Consider the following 8,324-nt stretch of genomic DNA (forward strand, 5'->3'; position numbering starts at 1 on the left):
GAGTGTAATTACTGTCACCATCTGTAATAAAGAGACTTCTCGGCAATTCTATAGGAGAAATTTTTCTAGTGGAAACGCCTGGGAAGCCTGGACTTACCTAACCAGAATTCCCCTTCCACCTTCAATTGTGTATGGTAGACTCAGTGTGATTGTCATCTGCCTTTACAAAACATGCTTTGTGCTGTGTGCAAGAACAGGCTTTGTGCAGTTCTTGCATAAAACATAAACTGTTGCCCAACAGTTTATTCCTCTCTTCTAGGGTTTTATAGTTTTTGACATTTAGTATGTCCTGCTCTTTAAGTGGCTAATTTCAGTAATAAGTGCAGTGATTATCCTATATTCATGAGATTTGTAAAGGCCTTCAGGATGAGAATTTATACACAAACTTGTAAAATGCATGACAACATACGATTTGAAAATTTATAAGCAGAATCTTAAATTAAAAGCCTGAAAAAGCTCTACAGATGAACTGAGCATTAGATATTTCATTGCATCTCCTTGTAGACCAACTAATAAATTTTTGCCACATTATGTTTTTCTAAGGTAATATTCATTGAGCTAGCAAAAGTATTACAGCTAATCACTATAGGATTCTTTTAACATGCCATTTTGACATGGCACCCACTCCCAGGATTACTATTTTGTTTTGACACTCACAATAATATTTAACTGCTGGATCGAATAAGATTTTCACTGCAAGTGGTTCAGCACAAATGTACACCAAAAACTCTAATGTTTTCCCATCCTTCATGGATGAGCACAAGAAGAGCTTCCAAGTCCTGTCACTGAAGGTGATGAAAAATTGAACAAAGTTATAATTTTAAATATGCACCTTTATCCAGAAAAATACTTGAGATTATACTTAATTTTAAGCATGTGAGTAGGTACATAATTTGGGGCAATTCATATGCTTTAGTGCTTTACTGGACTGGAGGTAATTGGCCCAACATTTTATAATCAAACTAAAGGCTAGGTTGCAACTTCAGGCACAGCTTTGAGCAAGAGATGGTGTTTAAGCAGCACCACCTTCACAAGCTGTCCTGGAAATATTTTTATACGCAGACATACACAGACCTTTTGAGTTACAACCCCTGGCGATGGATACAGCTATTCAAGTGAAAAAACATATCCCTTATTCAAGGGATTGAGAATCAGTTCTCACAGTTCTCTAATTCCTTTGCAGCTTCTGTTTGGTGAGTTCAAATGCTGACATTTCTATTGGATTAAAGACCATTTCCAGACTCTTCTGTTATTCACTTGCATGCTCACTCCCATGTGATGTGGGGCCTTTATTGTATTAAGTTCAAGCAGTATATGTTCTGTTGCTCGCACCTTTCCTGAGCCTTCAAGACAAGGGTATATTCCATAGTACCTGGCCAGGAGTGGTGGTGCCTTCCTTCTTTAGGCCATAAATACACAAATGACCATAGTGGAATAGTCAAAAGGGAATAGAAGAACATAGCCGCTTAGTTCTGCTTCCCTAGGATGTTGTCCTCTTCTGTAGTTATATCCAAGTCTAAATCCTAATACAGCCCAGATTTGAATATTCATCCATCCTGGAGCAGTTTAAGTCCAAATATTTATTCAGTGGCATCATCTATCACCAGTTTTATTTTCATTCACTTCTGACTTCACCTAAGAGTAGAAAGCTCAATTAACAAAGGTAAGAGGAAGAGAGCATATACAGATCTGCAGAAGAAGTTAGTCGTAGTTTTAATGCCCTGCAATTAATACCAGCTTTCTCAAGATATTCTTGCTGAGATTCCATGAGTGTGATCAATATAAAGACAAATATTAAATAATCAAAAAATTCCATTTTTTTTTTTTCCCCTGAATACGTAGATCGCTAGCTCAGATAACTGTAGGACAGGATATTTCCTTATTATTCCAAAGAGATGTAAAATTCTTTTGTAGAAATGTTTTTGTTGGCTCTTTTATATTGTTACTGTCTCCCTTTTGACACGTCTCTGTAGCTTGTTTGAGTTAGCTTGTGAACTAATTTAAACTAAGAAAGACAAATGCAGTTTAAAAAGATGTCCCACACTGACAAGCAGACTGATCATTTTGCATTCTAGCTTTTGTTAGGGGAGATAAAATTGCTATATAACATTTTAGATTAAGAAAAGAAATATTCAACATTAAATATTCAACATTAAAGTTCCTTGAATTTAAAAATAAATCTACAGCCTGTCTTCTAAAAATGCTGCTGTCAAGTGCTGCTGATTCTCATTCAGGAAACACAGTATGTAAGAACACTGTATTTATCAGGCTAAAGGAGTAAATGCTTTGAAAAAATAGTGACCTATAGTATGTCCGGAAGAGCTTTTCTATTGAACAAATAGTTACAGAACAACATCCAGAGAATGTGTCCTGCTTTTCTACCTTTGGACTGTGATGCTGCCACATGTCAATGACATTCCTCCAAATCAGTCTTGAAAATTCTCATCGTTCTTTGAAACTTCTCCCTGAGACCAATGACCATATGAAATGGTCTTGCATCTTGCACAGAAAGAGTGGTGAGGCATTGGAACAGGCCACCCAGGGAAGTGGTGGTGTCACTGTCCCTCGCAGAGTTCAAGAAACGTGTATATGACGCACTTAGGGACATGGTTTAGTCGACAGGGTGGGGATGAGTTTACGGTTGGTCTTGATGATCTTGAAGTTCTTTTCTGGTCAACCTAGTCCTCATGGTTTCAGGATATTTTTTTTTTTAATGTCTATATGCTTGTCTTGTTCTAATACTCATTTTCAATAGGCATTTGAGAATAAATATAATCAGAATTTTTTAAAGTAGAATATACTTAACAGTGATTAGGATTGAATTAATGACAGTAGGAAGGATACTTTCAGTGTAGATTGAGGACCTAGAATTAATTCATTGTACATTGAAGATGCTGAAGATTATTTCATCTAGCAAGCTAGTCAATAGTCTTCAGCTAGTGTTCAGTCCTGACAGTTTGTGTGACTTTTACAGATTAAGATACATAAAAATGTGCAACAAAATTAGATGAACTGCTGCAATGCTGCTTTTAAAAGATTGTAGATGACCTTCGCATTTCTAAGGCTACAGACACTGAGCCATCTTGATGAAGACTTCAGTTTCAACATCTGACCTTAGAGCTCATGTATCTCAGCACCTTCTGGGATCTAACATCATATCCCCAATCTTTTTATAGCTAGCAAAAGGAGATACTGATGGTTAAAGCTGATTACAGCATCTGATATTAGCAGCCTTCTGGAAGGAAGGTAGGATATAAATCATCATAGAATAGAAAAAAAATCAGCAAGTTTTTTGACAAATAACAAAACCTATGTAATGATGAATGAAAGAGATTGATAATTTTATTGTTTTTGAAAAACAGATCAACCACATTTTTTTTAAATAGCAATTTCAACAATTACCAAACCAGCAAAAGGAAATTTTACCTCAAGATTGGTAGTCAAAATTCTATGCGAGTCAGTAGCAGTCAAAAATTATTAACTGATGTATATTCAGTTGCTTACATGAAATGAGCTCATTGCTTCCATTACAGTTTCATGTCCCTGCTACTAAAACAATTAGTAATTGGCGCTAGTTGCAGACATTTTAATAGAACTGCTGTGGCTTACATGGATACAGAGATTAAACTGCTTAGAGATGACTCTTCAGGGCAATGCAGGGAAAGAGAGGGGTGATTTACTCTGAGGCCATTCAGGCTGAATTTGTTGGAAAAATGCTGAACTTAGTCTGGAACCATCAAGAGCAGCATGGCTTTGGAGTGATTGCTGTCACCTGTGCTGTAACTTTCTAAATGAGAGACATGAAGTCTGAGCCAGCCTTCTCTTACAAGTTAATGAGAAGAGTGTAGTGGGCAAGGAAAACATTTATCCACCTAGAAAGCGTGAATTTAAAATAGGATGAACTGCGGCCACAGTGTCTTGATGCTGAATAGCTATTGATTCCTACAGGTAGGATGAGGCCAAATGAGAGATGCAGAAAGAAATGTACTTTCTGGGTTAACTTCTCAAAGCTGTTTTGCTCTTGCTAACCTTCTAGCAGGTTATTGTGTCTGTGCATGCCTAAAACATTTGTGAATTTGTTCCTGTGTGGCTGGAAGTCTGCTTGTGTGGGGGGAAAAAAAAGTGCTTTTTAACAAATATATTCATAACCTTTCATTGTTATGATGATTAGTTTGAAAGTCTTTTTGCAGGAAGGCTCTCTTTATCACCAGTTACAGCGAATCTTTCACATTTTCTGGAGCTTAAAAAGGCCTGTTTTGGGTGTAGAAGATGAAATGAGACCAGAAGTGAGATAAAAGTTTGGTTTTCCTGGATATAATACGAAGGAAGGAATGTCATTTTCAAAGCAATCCTATTTACTCTTTTTTTTTCAAGAGCAAATGACATGATTAAATATTTATCTTCATAATTATAGTCAGATGTTGGATACCCTTATAGGAAGAAGTACACATAAAAAGGTGATTTGGTAAGCCTGCCTCAAAAATGCTGATACTGTGGATTTAAGCAATAAATGCATTAAAGCCTCTGCAGATCCTGCAACATACTCAGTACATGAAGTTACTCAGCAAATTTATTTGATGAGTTAAGTGAGAATATACCTTCTAATTTGCTTTCATCCTTAATTATCCATTTATTCTTTTGATTCATACACAGTAATTTCATACTGTTGATTCCCTCTTGACCTTGTGCTTGTAACTGAATCCTGAGATCTGGCTTGTGGCCCAGGAATATGTAGAAAATTGTTTATATTAGCAGCAAGCTGCCTTGAGCTGCAGTGCTTTGATTTAATGTTATAACTGTACTAAAAGTAGCATAGCTTTCCCATGTATTCTCTATTCTGTTCAAATCCCTTGTCATTATAACAGATGTTTGGATTATTGTTCTGTAAACTATGTCAGAATTTCAATCTCTAGTATCTGTTTATTATTCTCCAAGGGTGATATTACAAATGTTCTCATGCACAGTTAATACTTATAATACAGCCTGTCTTTTTCCCATAAAAGCTCTAAGCAGAAAGTTTTTGTTAATCAGAGTAAATATGACTAATTTTAGAAGCAAAGATTTTTGTTTCAAGTATTTTTGAGAAAGTGATTTCAACTGGAGGTGGTAGGTACCATTCCTTTTCATGATATTAAAAAGGGGTGATTTTATTTGGGTTAAATGTTCTAAGAAGATGATCTGAAGAAAAACCAAATTAAAAGTTTTAGATACTTGTATAAACAATTAAAACTGAAATATGGTCATTTAATTATTTTGTCCTGAAGCCATAATAGCCCTTCTGTGATTTTACATTAATAATCTAATTGCATGCAAAGTTAGGAAAGGCATGTTTGCTGGAAGGACACATTTAACCTTGCTGCTATAGACTGTGAAATAATAATACTATAAGCTGATTTATTAGAACGAGAGCAGAAGAGAGTGAGGGTTTTTTTGTAAAGATTTTGAAGATTTAAAGGAAAGCAGCTACTCCTATTCTAAGGAAGATGAACTTTTGTACAAATCCTCATTAACTCCAAAAATAATACCCATTTTTATGGAAAAGGCTTTTTTAATAATGTTTTTAAAGCTTGAAATATTACTTTCCATGTTCACTTTGAATTCTTATACTAGATTGTCGTAGGTTTGCAATGTGATTTTCTGAAGTGGTTTGATCCAGTTGAAGGTTGCTTGGCACAAAATTCCTTCATGTACTTTTGGATATTTTTGTTTGAATATACACATGTATACTCAGGATACACCTCCACACACATGTTACATTGAAGCACATATTTGTAGTCTTACACATAATAAAATCAATATGAAAGTGCTGAATATTTTCTGTATTCGATAAGAGGGCATTGTCCCATTCAAGTTTCTAGTTATGTGAAAAACTGAAGACATTCAGAACATTTCTGGTTTTATGTAGATAGTGGTTCACATGCCAGGTAGAAATGGGTCTCTATAGAAATAATTTATTTTTGCCTTTCCCTTGGCATGCTATTTTTATTCTTTCCTTTTTGTTCTGCTTTGCTATCATTAGGCTGTATTATCATTGTTCATTGATTATGAGATACCCATTTAATGGTATAGCACCATCTGCAATGAATAGGATATTTATTGACTCAGACATATAGGACAGTCTTTGTATCTTACAGAAAAATGAGATAAAAATTCTAGGGTGTTGGGCAATTGTTGACAAAACTGACCTCACAGAAAAACAAGTGCTTGTGCTACCCTTAATTTCTTTTGCCAAAAAAAAAAAAAAAAAAAAAAAGGGAATTTAACTTCAAAGATTTTGTTGAAATCCCTACATGTATTATGTTTGCATTTGGGATGAAAAAAGAAAAACAAGGTCAGCTTCGGAAATGATGAATGCCTTTTTGCTGAAAGCTGTACTGAACGTCCTTGAGTTTAATCAAAACTATTTGTTTTTAGTCAGCTTTGCTGTTGTCTCTTTTACTCTTGTCCACTGATAGCTTGACATTAATGACATCATAAATCATGTGAAGTGGCGGCCAGGGTTTGGTAGCATTTCAAGTGTTTGTTGAGATGTCCTGGGCTATCTGAGAAGCTGGTGTGAGGAGGGATATCAGTCTGGTCTAAACGTTCAGCCTTGCCTCATTGTTCTGTTTTTCAGTTCTTGCAATGTGTATATTACAAACTTGGAGTTGTGTCAAATGGCAATCTTTCTTACATGCTCAGCTGGTAGAAAATTATTATGTGATTATTTCAAATTCTTTCCTCCACAATGTCGGCACGTTAGAAACCTTGTAAAAGAGATGCAAATATTACACAGAGAAATGTGTCACTTTGGCTTGTAGATTCCTTAGTCGCATCTTTTACAGAAAGGCATAGGTATAAATTTGTGATTTTCCCATCTCTACCTGGTATAACCAAATGGGAACTGAGGAATGTGCCCAATTCACATAAATCTACCATTTAAAGTTGTTTTGTTTTTCTTTAAATGGCAAAACATAGAACATCAGCACTTTGAAAATATTTATTTGAAAAATGTTTCACTGTTATCAGTTATTTGTTTCAGAAAGATTTCACTGGATCATTGTATGTTTTATAGCTTGTTATCTGCCTGACTGTATTCTTGGAACATGCTCTCCATTATCTTTGTACTGTACTGTTAGGAGAATGGAAAGCTCATCCTTTGAATGTTATTTATTCAGCTGGATTCTGTTATGTTACAACATGTAATTCGCAGACTACTATACAGAGCATTTATTCTCTTATCATCCCTTATGCTCCCAAAGTTTATTCCTTGCAAAGAATTTCATGTGATTATGGAAAGAGGCCTCCGAAAAGTCAGAGAGTATTTTTTATTTAGTCATTTAAAAGAACATGTGATTGAAAATAACACCTACTGTGTACTACAGGGAGGGGTAAAAAAAGCCACAATTTACAGTATATCACTGTAGTTTCATCGCAACAGTTAGCAAATATTTGATCTGTTTAATCTATTTAGCAAAACTTTGAAAGAATGTGCTCAAGTCTTGCTAACTTAAACATATGCTTATGTTTAAGCATTTACTTCCACTGCTTTGTTTAAAACTGCCTAGGTGAAGGTGGCAAATGAGGCTAGTGGCATAACTGAGATGTCAGTGACACTGACTTTCCGAGGTCCAGGAGTATTAAAAAATAGATAGTGATTCTTGTCCTTCTGGTAAGTTAAGAAAAATCAAGCTAGAGAAAATGTACTTCACATAAAATTTTAGAAAAAAGTAATCATTATGTCTAGATCACTGACTATGTGCCCCGTTTAATGGCAAGGGATTCTTATTGAAAAATTCATAAGAAATCTTACCCTAGGATATGAAAAGCATCTCTTTTGATGGGATCATATAGCCACATTGTTTTAAGTTGCCTAGAGTTGGAAAAAAAAAATGTTCCCACTTAATTAACTACAGTGTTTGAAGGGGTCTTGGGAGTCACCTGGAAGTTGCAGGTGCAGCAGTGCTGAAGCAACAGCTCCCTGGCACCTGCAGAGCCTGGAGAGCCACTCCAACCCTTCCTGGTCTGCTCCAGTACAAGCCAACCCGGGATCATGTACGTGGAGCGAATGATGGTAATTACAGTAAAGGGCCTAGGGTATTATTTATTTCTCACTAGCACAGACAGCACCTGACACTCTTTGTATATCAAGTTGTTATTAAAATCCCATGTCTGGATGTTAAGCTGACTTATTTTACAACTAATCTTCTTTTACAACTAATCATGAACTATGTATAAAGTTTGGTAAGTAAATTCATCTAATTTGACAGGGAATGTATTAAAATAAAATAATTTATGTCATAACATATACCATAGTAACTTGTTTTTGCATTTTGCCAAATGCA

This window comes from Nothoprocta perdicaria, unplaced genomic scaffold (assembly GCF_003342845.1).
Source record: "Nothoprocta perdicaria isolate Ctin4 unplaced genomic scaffold, notPer1 scaffold_35, whole genome shotgun sequence".
NCBI classification, from domain to species: Eukaryota; Metazoa; Chordata; class Aves; order Tinamiformes; family Tinamidae; genus Nothoprocta; species Nothoprocta perdicaria.